We start from the raw sequence: 16,094 nt of genomic DNA on the forward strand, positions 1-16,094 counted from the left end.
AAAGGCCACCCCCTTCTCTTCTTTACATTCCAGCCTTTCTTAATCCTAGAAAGATTAATTAAGGGATTAATTAAACTCTTCTTATTGTTTACTCTCTTGAATTTAGAAAATTGTGTAGATTAGAGTTCTATGAATCTAATTTGGGATAATTTAAGTTAAAAATAGAATGATAAAAATGAGAAATGGTCAGCCATATAAAGGAGGTTATGGCAAAATTTTCTAGAATTTTATGGAAAAGAAAGTTTTTTTTATGTTATTCCAAAAGAGTAATTCCCACCATTTTTGCATCTAAAAGAAATATTCTAATTACTCCATGTACATATTCAGCTATGAATATGCATGGATATCACTGATATTAATTATTAAATTTGAAAGATGCATAAAGGAATTTTTTTATAAAAGTGTTATTCTCATTAAATTTGATTTTTATGCATAGAAAGATGCATAAAGGAAATTTTTTAATTATAAAAGTGTTATTCTCATTAAATTTGAGTTTTATGCATAGAAAGATGCATAAAGGAAGCTTTTTTATTATAAAAGTGTTATTCTCATTAAACTTGATTTTTATGCATAGAAAGATGCATAAAGAAAATTTTTTATAAGGAATTTTTTTTCATTAAATTTAATTTCCATGCATAGAAAGATGCATAAAGGAAAATTTTTTATTATCAAAGTGTTATTCTCATTAAATTTAATTTCTATGCATAGAAAGTTGCATAAAAGAAATTTTTTAATTTAAAAGTGTTATTCCTATTAAATTTATTTTTTGCATAAATAGATGCATAAAAGGATTTTCTTATGAAAGGATTTTCTTTTATATAAAAGTGTTATTACCATTGAAGTTGATTTTTATGCATAAGCAGATGCATAAAGAATTTTTCTATCAAAATTCGAATTCACTTAAATTCGATGTTTAAATTCTATGAGTAATTGATAAATGAATAATTAAATACTCTAAGAGAGAAATTTCTTTCATTTTATATTCACACGGTTTGTAAAAAGAAAATTCAGGAAATCTATTGAGATAGAATTATTCAGACAAATGATTAATTTATTCCTCATTGGAATTCATAACTAATTTAGAAATCAATCAAGTGTATATTCAAAGAAAGAAACTTGGTAAAATAGTAATTGAATTATCAAACCTTTTTGAGAAAGATAGTTCAGGAAAAATCTTATCCGATACTCGAACCTTGAATCAGACCATGACCAAGACCAAACTCTTTGCCAGTTTCGAGGAAAGAAGATGTGACCAGTTTAGAAAAATACTCTCAAAACTCCCGCCAAATCGAAAACTGAGTTTGAGACCCTTCAAAATGATATGTGGATCAAGGTTATAGAATTCGAGGAATTCTGGTATGAAATTCAAAAATACGATCAAGAAGTTTTGGGGATACTGATTCAAGAAATAGTCATTGTATTCAAAAGAAAAATCAAAGAGATTGGAGATTGGAGCTTCTCTCTCTCTTCAATCTTCCTTGGTGACTCCTACAACATACCAAACATATTGATTGGTTGGGGGCCTCTACAGTGACTAAAGAATCAAGCGTTTTAGGAGGTAAAGAGTGGATTATGGTCTTTTTTCTATAATTTCTAAATGTTTATTTCTTCTCAACCCCTCTCAAGCTTGAGAAGCTTTAATTTGAATGGCTTTTGAATATTATTGAAATGCTTTAATGTATTGTAATAAAGAAACACATAAATTTCCATTTATGCTTAATTTTAATGGTTTTTAAGCATTTCTCTCTCTCCCCCCAAAGAAAGGTCATTCCTATGACCTGTTCTCAATCCAAATGAAGCTTCTCATGAAGCATTTCTCTAATCCAAAAGTAATTTTTATGCTTGTCTAATTGGAGGCCAAAATAATAGCTTTTTAATGCTTTTATGATATTTATTTCATAGAGAAATTATGAATCAATCCATAATTGGATAATGATCCAATTAGTGGTCATTCTAATCATATTAATAATATTAAACTTCATTCTCTAAATTAAATTCTGAATTATCAGTAATAGTAGCGAAGCTATGGCAAAATTTTTGTAAAATAAACACAAAACATTTTCATTCATAATATGAAAAGAAGACTTCCTACCATATTCTAGGAATTAATTGAATGATTCTCATTGTAATCATGAAGAATTTTATTTTTATGATTATGCATAATTAGTAAATTAGAAAAAAGAGAAATTTTTGGTAATTTATTTTTATGTTAAAAGAGTAATCCCCATGAAATTCGAAATCCATGTATTCCAATGATTTAGAGAAAAAAAATTGGAATGCTAAAATAATGTATATTTTATGAAAAATTTTAGTTAAATTTATCTTTTTGTATAGATAAATTTTTATGATGAAAGAGGAATTCCCACCATATTGGAATCCAATTAATTAAATGAAGAAAGTGTAATTCCTAGTGCAAAGGAATTAATGAAGATTTTTATTTAATTTTTAAGAAAAAATATAGTTAAATTTATCTTTTTGTATAGATAAATTTTTATGATGAAAGAGGAATTCCCACCATATTGGAATCCAATTAATTAAATGAAGAAAGTGTAATTTCTAGTGCAAATGAATTAATGGAGATTTTTATTTAAAATTTAAGAGAAAAAATTAATTAAATTTTTGTTTTTTACATAGATAAGTTTAAATGATAAAAGAGGAATTCCTACTATATTGGAATTCAAATGTTTAGATGAGAAAAGTGGAATTTTTAGCTTAAAAGAATTAATGGTTATTTTTATGTAATTTTTAAGAAGAGTTTTAATAGATTTAATTTAGGGAAAAGAGGAATTCCCATGATAATTGGATTGCATTCATTGAAATGAGAAAAAGGAGGATTTCAAGTTTATTCAAAAAAATAGGTATTGATATTTTAGTTAAAAGATGAATTTCCATGATAATTGAGAAAAGATGGATTTGAGTTAAATTCTAATGTCAAAAGATGAATTTCCATCATAATTCTACCTAATGAATTAAGGTTGAGAATTTATGTGGGAAAAAGAAAATCTTAGATAATTCAATTGGAAAAATCACTAAATGGATATTTACCCAAAAACTAGATGTTTAGTTGAAAGGAATCCTGGTAGAGCTAAACTGAATGAATTTAGTTAGACTACGTGAGGTCGGACAGTAAACCTAATTGTCCTTCTCTCGAACTGAATCAGACAAAAACTTCGTGACCAATTCCAGTCACTACGTGAGGTCAAACAGTAAACCTAATTGTCCTTCTCTCGAACTGAATCAGACAAAAACTTCGTGACCAATTCCAGTCACTAAATCCAAAGAATAGACTACCGAAACTAATCTAGTTTTTTCCTGATGACCAATCTCACCAAGAATCTAGTCGAATAAATGGATAAAATGATGGGTAGATTACCCTCATGAGAGATCAAGGATCCTCATTATTGAAACTGGGAATTATTGAAAAAGGTTCTTTGGAACCGATCTCAAACTAGAATCTCACTTGCATTGGAAACTCTGTTTTTCATTCAAAGCACTGTTTTACGCCAGAATGTTGGCCAGAATGTTGGAGGAAGCATTTGGCTTATGTTTTTCTAAAAGGAGGTTCATTTGGAAGAGCTGGTGGGGAGTCGTCAAGGGACGTCGCCCGCGGCGGCAAAGCCTGCCGAGGTCTTGACCAGAGTCTCGGTATGGTTAAAATGGTGCGCTTCTGGTACGATGGGCGAGGGTCGATGAAGCGGTCCCTAAGTGAAGTGCTAGGACACCTAAGGAGGATCCTAGAGGATTTTGACCAGGAGATGCATGGGCTCGCGGTTGCTAAGACACCCAGGCATACGTCAAGGAAGATATCTGATGGACAAAAAGGAAAGGTTTTTGGGAACAAAAATTTGATACTGGATCTCGTTGGTTGGCCAGCTAGTCTTCAACGGAGAGTTCAGATGATGCATTTTTGTAATACAATGGACTTGGAACTCTAGAAAATGATGATAAAAAATATTATGATTTTTTTCAAGAAATGTCTTAAAGCCAGTTGAATATGTTATAAATGGCAATTTCATATTAGGTGTGTATGTGGTATGCCTATTTGATTTTTGTATGAATCGCCGGCTAGGGGCCTGGGAACTCTTTTCCTCAGTACCCGAGCAAAAACCCAATCAAATCTTTATAAAGAAATCCCACCAATTCAGTGGTCGGGTGGTTGGCTAACCCATGGGCTGGATAGGGTTAGGCTGGATTGGAGGATTCTTGAGAAACAACTAGATACGATTAGTTACGTTAATCAGTTTAAATCCTGATAAGAAGATCTTGTTCTGTGGGAAGGGATCATCGACTGTGCCTCGAAAATGAGGAAAAAGGTGGTGATTCCATGGACCAAGTGCAAGTCTCTTCTTGATTTGACCATGTGACTTCAGGCTTGGTCAAATCAGTTTAATTTAGTCAAGACTTGACTCCTTAGAGTAATCTCCTAGTTAAAAGATTTTTCACCTTCCTGGCGGAATCGCCCGTGCGCCTTCCGGGCGAGGGGAGTCTTTCGGGCCCGGGTCTCAGAGGGACCGCCCCCCAGGATAGCCTCTCCTCCTGGATATCTGTGGTGGGCGAGGCCCTGAGTGTGCAGGACCCTTGCCCCGCGTGGGAGGCCGACACCACTTCCGTCGTCGCCGAAAGGAGCCCCGGAGCGGGCGGGCGGGGACTTCACACATATGGAGCCTGACATGAGAGAACATGTATGACTCATGGATCCTGACATGATAATACATGTGTGGCTTGTGGGGCCTAACATGGTGTACATGTATGGCTCATGGAGCCTGACATGTTGGGTAGGAGGGCAGCTAGTCTTCACACAGACACACACACACAACCTTAAGCATAGAGAAAACGTGAGAGTGCTAGAAAAGATGTACTCAATAATGATGTGAAATGAAAGTACAAGTGAGTACTAAAAAGCCTAGGGCTAAGTGCCAACACACACGAGGGAAAAACCTGTGTCCAGTCACAGGGAAAAAGTGCCTGTGATGATGAGTAAGCTGGGCTCACACTTGAACTAGCTAGGAGTGAACATGATTACACCTGAAAGTGGACATGACGACCAACAAATCCCCATCAAGTGAACGGTGTGAACGGGTAGCAGCAGGGTGATAAAGCTGTGAAAGCTGCTCTGCTCTATGCTCCACAGTAAGAATGATCAAGAGAGATCACGATGGCAAAGATGAACTGCAGTGCCAATGGGAAAAGCAAGCACTATATGATGGGGGAAAAGAAGAATCCCCAATGTCACAGTGCTAATTCTGTTACAGAGAGTGTACCTGCATGTAAACTGCCTCTTGATTCCTTGCTTTCTCAAGAAATTACTAAACTCATGGAGAAATATTCTCCCCCACCATCTGATCTTAGGCATTTTATTTGCATGTCTTTTTCCTTCTCGACCAATGCTTTAAATCTCTGAAAGTGAGTAAACACCTCCCTTTTCTTCTCCATAAGATAAATCTACACATTCCTAGTGTGGTCATCAATGAATGTAACATAGTACTTGCAACTTGTAATTGTTGCAGTCTTGGTTGGTCCCTATACATCTGAATGTATGACATCCAATGGCCTTGTATTGACATGCTTTTCATGTGGGAAAGCATGTTTGGCTTGCTTACCAAGTTGGCATGCTTCACATACCTTATGTATACCCTCAACCTTAAACTTTGGCAAATCTATAATATTTTGGGCCTGCATAGACTTCAGTCTCGCTATACATTCACATGACCAATGCACTTGTGCCATATGTCAATATCTACAATGACACATGTTCCATGTGCCAACATGGCACCTTTATCTCAGGCATGTTCACATCCAAAGTAGACATCCTACCATTTATGTTACCCTTTGCAACCAAGCCACACTTATTTTTGAAGTCTTCCACAAAACATCCTTGAGGATTAAACCTCACCTGTAGACCCTCCTCAACCATCTCTCCAATAAGAAAACGGAAACAAACAGGGAGAGCTAGAGTACTCCTGCAAACAATACACGGACACCGATTGGCCCCAAAAATAGTGGCACCCCTTGCGGTATTTCTTTAATTGATTATAAGAGAGCTTTGATTACAATAAGGCTGGAAACTCAGCCGTCACAATAGAACCCCTAAAGCGTGCAAAGACCCTGCATCATGGCTTCTTGTCCACTCGACATCCACAAACAAGTCCAACCTATGAGGTCCCCGCCCACCACCTGCTCTGGGACTCCTACCAACGGCGGAAGCGACGTCGGCCTCTCGTGCGGGGCGGGGGTCCTGCACACTCGGGGCCTCACCCGCGGATGTCCGGGACGAGAGGCTAGCCCGGTCGATCCCGACCCGGAAGACTCCCCTAGCCCGGAAGGCACGAGCGATTCCGCCAAGAAGGGGAAAATCTTTTAACTAGGAGATTACTCTAACGAGTCAAGTCTTGATTAAATTAAACTGATTTGACCAAACCTGAAGTCTCATAGTCAGATCAAGAAGAGACTTGCACTTGGCCCATGGAATCACCGCTTTTTTCCTCATTTACGAGGCACAGCCGATGATCCCTTCCCACAGAACAAGGTCTTCTCAGGATTTAAACTAATTAATGTAACTAATCATATCTAGTTGTTTCACAGGAATCCTCCGATCCAGCCCCCATCCGGCCCATGGGTTAGCCAACCACCCGACCACTGAATTGGTGGGATTCCTTTATAAAGATTTGATTGGGTTTTTGCCTGGGTACCGAGGAAAAGAGTTTCCAGGCCCCCTAGCCGGTGATTCATACAAAAATCAAATAGGCACACCACATACACACCCAATATGAAATTGCCATTTATAACATATTCGACTAGCTTTAAGACAATCCTTGAATAAAATCATAATATTTTTTATCATCATTTTTCAAATTTCCAAGTCCATTGTATTACAAAAAAAATGCATCCTCTGAACTATCTGTTGAAGACCAACTGGCCAACCAACAAGATCTAGTATCAAATCTTTGTTTCCAAAAACCTTTCCTTTTTGTCTATCAGATATCTTCCTCGACGACGTACGCCTGGGTGTCCTAGCAACCGCGAGCCCGTGCATCGCCTGGTTAGAACCCTCTAGGATCCTCCTTAGGTGTCCTAGCACTTCACTCAGGGACCGCTTCGTCGGTCCTCCCCCATCGTACCAAAAGCGCACTATTTTGACCGTACCGAGGCTGGTCTCAAGACCTCGGCAGGCTTTGTTACGGGCGACGTCCCTTTGATGACTCTCTGCCAGCTGTTCCAACGAACCTCCTTTTAGAAAAACATAAGCCAAATGCTTCCTCCAGCATTCTGGCATAAAATAGTCCTTTGAATGAAACACAGAGTTTCCAATGCAAGTGAGATTCCAGTTTGAGATCGGTTCCAAAGACCCTTTTTCCAATAATTCCCAGTTTCAATAATGAGGATCCTTGATCTCTCATGAGGGTAATCTACCCATCATTTTATCCATTTATCCAACTAGATTCTTGGTGAGATTGGTCAGGGAAAAACTAGATTAGTTCCGGTAGTCTATTCTTTGGATTTAGTAACTGGAATTGGTCACAAAGTTTTTGTCTGATTTAGTTCGAGAGAAGGACAATTAGGTTTACTGTCCGACATCACGTAGACTAACTAAATTCATTCAGTTTAGTTCTACTAGGATTCCTTTCGACTAAACATCTAGCTTTTGGGTAAATATCCATTTAGTGATTTTACCCATTCAATTATCCAAGATATTCTTTTTCCCACATAAATTCTCAATCTTAATTCATTAGGTAGAATTATGATGGAAATTCATCTTTTAACATTAGAATTTAATTCAAATCCATCTTCTTCTTTTTTTCAATTATCATCTAAATTCATCTTTTAACTAAAATATCAATACCTATTTTTTTTCAATAAACTTGAAATCCTTCTTTTTCTCATTTCTAAGAGTGCAATCCAATTATCACGAGAATTCCTCTTTTCCATAAATTAAAGCTATTAAAAATCTTCTTAAAATTACATAAAAATAACCATTAATTCTTTTAAGCTAAAAATTCCACTTTTCTCATCTAAACCTTTGAATTCCAATATAGTGGGAAATCCTCTTTTATCATTTAAACTTATCTATGCAAAAAGATAAATTTAACTAAATTTTTCTCTTAAAATTTAAATAAAAATCTCCATTAATTTCTTTGCACTAGGAATTACACTTTCTTCATTTAATTAATTGGATTCCAATATGGTGGGAATTCTTCTTTCATCATAAAAAATTATCTAAACAAAAATATCAATTTAAATATATTTTCTCTTAAGAATTAAATAAAAATCTTCATTAATTCCTTTGCATTAGGAATTATACTTTCCTTATTTAAATATTTGAATTTCAATATGGCTGGAATTCCTCTTTCATCATCAAACTTTATCTATACAAAAAGATAAATTTAACTAAAATCTTTCATAAAATATATATTATTTTAGCACTCCAATTGTTTTCTCTAAATCATTGGAATACATGGATTTCCAATGTCATGGGGATTACTCTTTTAACATAAAAATAATTTACTAGAAATTTCTCTTTTTCCTAATTTACTAATTAGGTATAATCATAAAAAAAATTCTTCATGATTACAATGAGAATTATACAATTAATCTAGGATGATAATTCCTAGAATATGGTAGGAAGTCCTCTTTTTATATTATGAATGAAAATATTTAATGTGTAAATTTTCCAAAAATTTTGCCATAGCTCCGCTACTATTTTACTGATAATTCTCAATTTATTTGAAAGAATGAAGTTTAATTTTATTGATATGATTAGAATCACCACTAATTGGATCTTTATCCAATTATGGATTGATTCATACTTTCTCTATAAATAAATATCATAAAAGCATTAAAAAGTCATTAATTTGACCTCTAATAAAACAAACATAGAAATTACTTTTGAATTAGAGAAATGCTTCATGAGAAGCTTCACTTGGATTGAGAATAGGTCATAGGAATGACCTTTCTTTGGGGGGAGAGAGAGAAGTGCTTAAAAACCATTAAAATTAAGCATAAATAGAAATTTATGTGTTTTCTTATTATTATTCGTAAAAGAACTTCAATAGTAATTAAAAACCATTCAAATTAAAGCTTCTCAAGCTTGAGAGGTGTTGAGAAGAAAGAAACATTTGAAATTTATAGAAAAAGACCATAATCCACTCTTTATCTCCTAGAATGCTTGATTCTTTAATCACTGTAGAGGCCCCCAACCAATCAATTGGTTTGGTATGTTGTAGGAGTCACCAAGAAGGATTGAAGAGAGAGAGAAGCTCCAATCTCTTCAATTTTGTAGAGGTTTTTAGAGGATAATAGAAATTAAGCTTAGTTTAGAGTAATACTGGCATAATTTAGTTCACAGAAGATAATAATACAAAGGAATGAGGGTCTATTTATAGGAGAGGGAGGCCACTAACTAAGTCCAACTGAATTCTAGAATTTTCTAGCTTCAGTTTGGCTGAATTTGGACAAGTTTTGGACCAGTTTGGCTCCCTTTTTGATTTGGTTTGATATAGGAGAGAGGAGAGATAAAAATATCCAATTATTTTTAAGTTTTAAACTCATCTAAGCATGTGAAATAGGTGCCTCCTTAAAAGTCTCCCTTTTCCTTACACATGTGTCAAAAATGCATGATTACTCCAAAATATCTCATTTTTTTATTAATACACCATAATTTTTAACTAATAAACCTAGTACTTGGTCAACTCTTTATCTTATGTGGGCATTTACTCATTTTTTGGTATTTTCTTATATTGTTTGGATTTATCTTGTCCCAACACTTGGATTAATCTTATTGGTCCATAGGAACCTTAATTGGACCATAATCAAATTTTTTTCGAAAATTTGGACCCCTGGGCTAAAGTCTTCTGAATCAATTTTAATTAATTCCAATTGCACTTTGGAAAATCTATTTTGATTTTTTGTTTCAGGGAAACATTTTTTTGATATTAGTAGAATTTTTTTTTCCAAAAATATCTCAATTTTGATTTACCACTCTTTAGAAATTTTTCTCACTAGGCAAAACAAGGCAAAATGACATTTTCTTGTATTCAGAAACATAGAATGATTACAAGGGATTGAAGTAGAGGCTTATTCAATATTTAGGCTGAGGAGGAATCTTACATAGCCATTGTTCACATTGAAAGACTCTCTCTCACATGAACCCTGTTGTTGTATACAGAAGCTCTCCCCCATGATCAGGGCTGCCACAACCATCCATAGCCTCTCACCCTATGAATAGCACATAGTAGTTAGGAAACGTGTTTCCTATAGGAAAAGAAACTTGGAAACGTTTCCAAAACATTCCCTTGTAGGAAACGCATTTGTTTCAAGTAAATTTTTTGACATTTTCCCCCCCCAAATCTAACGCTGAAGTCTGTGCGACTCTTTTGATGATAAAGTTTTTTATGTAGTGTCATGTATGTTTTTTTTTGTGGCATGGAATGATGGATGATTGGATCATGGATCATGGACAGTGGACCATGGTCTATGAATCATGATCATTTGACATTCATGATGGATGATTATATGGACTTTGTTATTTGTGATTCAAAGACTGGAGGCTTCAAATTGATGTTTCCATGTATTTGATGCATTTAGTGTTATTTTTACATATTTTATACAATATATATTTGAAATTTTGTACACGTAAACACCTATAGGTAGGAAACTTGTAGGAAACCATTTAGTGTTATTTTTACATATTTTATACAGTATATATTTGAAATTTTGTACATGCAAACACCTGTAGGGTAGGAAACTTGTAGGAAACTTTGGGGTGATTTTACAAAACCCTTGAAACGCGTTTGAAACTTTTAGGAAACCCGTTTCAAACAACCCCTTAACTACTATGGAACAACATCACACCTTGACACATCTAGTGCTTCTGCATCACAACAAAGACTCCCAACTTTTTCCCAAAAGAGAACTCGCATCACAGCACAACATACCATATAGTAGACACACCTATACTCCCTCTCTACCTTCCAAGGGTACTATCCATCTCAGTCATGGATTTCCTATCCCCTGTCCAATCAGTAGTAGCAAGGCTATACCAAACATGTGTCCACTCCTATAACTGCTGCTTTCCTATGACATATCTCCTAGAGAAACCCAAAAACATGTTTCCACATGAAACCCTTAGGGGCTTGTTTTAGCAAACATTGGGTGACCTGTTTCCCCATGAAACATTTGGTCTAGCCCCGCATGAAACCCTTGTCCTGTTTGCATGTGAAAGCATTCTCGGCACATACTCAAATGTAGTGCCAACACAAAACACACAAAAAAGAGAGAGCTCTTACTGAATATGCCTGGCTGTATTTCTTCCCCACAACTATGTTACATAGGTATGCCCAAAACTGCAGGTCTCTCTGTTCCTTCCAAGCAGGAAGAAAGTAATCTGCTCCATGGGTATGCACCCATGAGAGCTTGCATCGCTCCCGTGCCAAGAAACGTAACCAGGTTACCTTGTACTTGCAGCCAATAACCCATGTACATGTGTACTTGTTGCAGCCAAGCAAAACAGCCCATAAATAGTCTCAAAAGATCCACGTTGCAAGGAGGACAAGCTCACGTGTGCACCTCTGTCTAGTAGCCAACTCATCTTCTCCCTCCAAAAAGCAAAGAGAGAGATGAAGGTTCAGTGCGCTTGTGTTTTCTGTATCACAACAGCCAACTAGCCAACCTTCTCTCGCAAAAAAAAAAAACAAGCCTGGTCTATGCCTGTGTTCTCTATAGCACAGCAGCCAGAGAAGTGCAGCCCCCTAGCAGCTATTTTCCCCAAAAAAAACAAGAGTAGCACTGCCCACTAGCAGTCCTTCCAGAAAAGCATGAGAGAGAGAGAGAGAGAGAGAGAGAGCCAAGGTGCATGTGCAGCTAGAGGTCCCTTTGTTTTTCCACCAATAGAGAGGCACATCTAGCCCTCTGCTTTTTCACCGATAGAGCGGTGCATCCAGCCCTCTACTTTTTCACCAATAGAGAGGCACCCCATCGCAGCCCGCTAGCCCCTAATCTGAAAGAGCACATGCATGGCCCCCCATAATAGCTTATGGGCCATGATCCTTTTTAAAGCTAAGGGTGTTTTTTTATTTTTATTAAAGGTTTTTAAACCTTTGTCCCCTCCCCTCACATGGGGTAATGAAAAAGGGACCTTTTTAAAACCTTGAGTCCTTTTTGACTTGCAAACCGATGCCATTCACATTGTCCACCATGTCCTTGTGCACACCTACATACTGTTCAGAGAAAAACATAGGGTCGTGACATACCCCCCTCTTGTTGAGCCTCATCTAATACATCCTCAGGCACCCAAAACCTACTTGCACTCCACCCAAGCGGTAAAAGCACAAGTCCCTGATGAAGCATAGTAGATCACCACTACTAAACATAGAAAGAAACTGCCTTCCGAACCCATGAAGCCTCCGTGAAGATACCACCAGTGTGACAAAGTGTTGGAAGCTTCACCCTTAGTTTTTTCTCTTCACCTCATACAGGCAAAGATACATGATCCTACACTGCCTCCTGCACTTCCTTTTCACTTTCCATGTGTTGAAGCTTTTGATGTAACTCTCATGAGACAAACACGAGCTCACCCCCTTGGGAAAGTTGGTGATTGTCCCAACAATGAGAGAAACCATGGGTTCGCCTACTTGAGAAAGTCGACGATGTCCTACAGTAGACACACCTATACAGTCCCTCTCTCCCTTCCAAGAGTACTACCATCTCAGTCATGGATTCCTTGTCCCCAATCCAATCAATAGAAAGGCTGTACCAAACATGTGTTTACTCCTATTACTACTGCTTGCCTGTGACGTATCTCCTGTAGAAACCCAAAAACATGTTTCCACATGAAACCCTTAGGGGCCTGTTTCAGCAAACATTGGGTGACTTGTTTCCCCACCATGAAACATCTGGTCTAGCCCAACATGAAACCCTTCTCGGCACATATTCAAATGTAGTGCCAACACAACACATAAACCAAAGAGAGAGCTCTTACTGAATATGTCTGGCAGTATTTCTGCCCCACTGTAACTATGTTACGTAGGTATGCCCAAAACTGCAGGTCTCTCTGTTCTTTCCAAGCAGGAAGAAAGTAATCTGCTCCATGGGTATGTATGAAAAGATGCAGGGGAGAAGAGAGCTTGAGCTCTTGCAAGCACACACGCACTCACAAAACCCTATACAAAGATAAGAGTACACACAATATGAAAAGGTACTCAACCAAATACATACTAGGGTTCTCTATAGTGTGAACCCAACTAAATGAGCTGGCACTATAACTATGCCTGTCTCTAGAATGCCTCACATAGCCTGTCATCCCACTGGCCGCATATCACCCATGATCTCACCAACCATGCCAGTGGTGTAAGTGTGGGGCCTGTCCACCTCCTCACTAGATGAGCTCGATATCTCAACACTCCCCCTTGAGCTCAACTCCATCTCATGCACACCAAGGGAAGCCCTGAATTTGCGGAGCTTCTCTATACCCAATGCTTTGGTGAAGATGTCAGCAACCTGATCCTCTGTGCTGACATAAACAAGGTCAACATCTCCTGCCAAAACCTTCTCTCTGACAAAATGGTAGTGGACCTCATGCTTCGTGCGAGCATGAAAAATTGGGTTCTTGGCCAACTGTATACTGCTAATGTTGTCACAGAAAATGACAACTTGTCTATCGACTAATAGACCCAAATTTGCAAGTAACTTTCTCAACCAAGCTACCTCACATGCTGCCATAGCAGCACCTCTGTACTCGGCCTCTGTAGTACTGGATAGAGCAACCGTAGGCTGCTTCTTGCTGCTCCAAGTCGCAGCAGCACTCCTAAAGAAAACATGAAGCCACAAGTAGATCTTCTATCTTAGATACTACCAGCCCAATCAGCATCTGTGTACCCATGTACACATATCTCTGTCCCAGTTTCATAAAATAGTCCACAATGCAAAGTAGACCTCACATACCTCAGTATGCGTCTCAATGCATCCAAATGCAGCTTTCGAGGAACCTTTGGTCTCCCGTAATGATCAAGTCATCTACATAGATAACAACAAGCACAACCCCTCTATCACTGTGTCTCACATACAGCGAGAAATCTGCATTGGCTACATGAAAGCCAATAGTGACAAGATATTCAGAAATCTTGTCAGAACATGCTCTTGGTGCTTGTTTTAAGCCATACAAGGCTTTCTTGAACCTGCAAACATGCTCGGGGTGACTCACATCCTCATAACCAGGTGGCTGCAACATATACACCTCTTCTTGCAAATCCCCATGCAAGAATGCATTCTTTACATCCATCTAATGTAAAGACTATTGCTTTGATGCAGCCACTGCTATCAACTCTCATTGTTGCCATCTTGCCAACTGGGCTAAAAGTTTCCTCATAATCAATACCATATGTCTGCGCATATCCTTTGGCTACCAATCTAGCCTTGTACCTGCTTATGCTTCCATCACTGTTATGTTTTACTTTGTACACCCACTTGCATCCAATGGCTTTCTTGCCTTCAGGCAATTGCACTAAATCCCAAGTCTCATTTCCATATAGTGCATCCATCTCCTCATCCATAGCTTTCTCCCAACACACATTTCCAACAGCCTCATCAATGCATGTGGGCTCTACAACAACCTGCACAACTTTTGCCATGTATGCATAGTGATGTGCCACATAACCATCATAGGTAAACCTCTGCACAGGATTATTCACTCTCCCAGATCTTTGCAGCTTTGCATTCATGGCTTCCATAGCCTTCTTTACAGGAGGTGTTCTCATAGCTGGTATCCCAAGATCCTCATCAAGGCTCATCTCTGAGCCACTACTCTCCATCAACACATGAGAATGCCTTGCAGAAATGTCGGGCATACTAAGGGGCTCTATCACTTTCTCTTTGCCTTTATGTGATGTACTAATCACATTTGCAGGACTGGTATTATGACGCAGCCTGCCACTCCATGGTCTATAAAACTGAACCACTAGATGAGGACTCTCCTCTCAAAGACTCTGATTGTTGACTTGCATTCTATGCAACCACATTTCCACTCACATCAGCCCCAACAACTTCTTTTTCAGCAGCATACCAGCTGCTCATCTCATCAAAAACAACATCCCTGCTTACCCTCAACTCATGTGTAGCAGTAGGGTTATAACATCTTTATCCCTTTTGCTCAAGGGAATACCCAATAAACACACATTTTTCAGCTTTTGGATCCAACTTAGTTCTCAGCTCATCTGGCACATGCACATATGCAATGCATCCAAAGACTTTCAGATGAGAAATCATGTTTTCTGCCAGTAGACCTCTCCTCTGGAGTTACATCATGTATGGCTGCAGTTGGAGTCCTGTTCAGGATGTAAACTACTATAGAAATAGCCTCAACCCAAAAGCTATGCGGCATATTCTTCTCTCCCATCAATGCTCGTGCAATCTCAGCAATGTGCCTATTTTTTCGCTCAGTAACTCCATTTTGCTGCGGAGTGTATCTGCATGTAAACTGTCTCTGAATACCATTCTTCTACGAAAATTCAGAGAACTCATTGGAGAAGTACTCTCCCCCTCCATCTGACCTTAGGAACTTTACATGTTTCTCTGTACACTTTTCAACCATAACTCTGAAATTCTGAAAATGAGTGAACACCTCACTCTTCTCCTTCATGAAGTATACCTACACTCTTTCCTTATGTGGTCATCAATAAATGTAACATAATACCTATAGCCTCCCATAGACATGGTCTTCGTAGGATCTCATACATCTGAATGCACAACATCTAGTGCATTTCTGCTCACATTTTTGTCACGTGGAAATACATGCTTTGTTTGCTTTTCAAATTGGCATGCTTCACATGTTTTCTGCATCCTGAAACTTTAAACTTTGGCAGCCCTATCACAATTCCTTTAGTTTGCATAGACTTCATTCTCTGCACATTCACATGTCAAATTATTTTATGCAAAAGGTCTGTGTCTGCAATAATTCCTGAACCATTTGCAAACATCGTAGCACTCACTTCAGGCATGTTTACATTCAATGTAAACATTCTGCCCACTTTATTGCCTTTTGCAACCAACTTGCACTTGTCTTTAAAGTCTTCAACATAATAACCATTAGGGTTAAACCCAACCTG

Source organism: Cibotium barometz, chromosome 41, assembly GCF_041138505.1.
Source record: "Cibotium barometz isolate CiBa-2024 chromosome 41, ASM4113850v1, whole genome shotgun sequence".
Classification (NCBI taxonomy): Eukaryota; Viridiplantae; Streptophyta; class Polypodiopsida; order Cyatheales; family Cibotiaceae; genus Cibotium; species Cibotium barometz.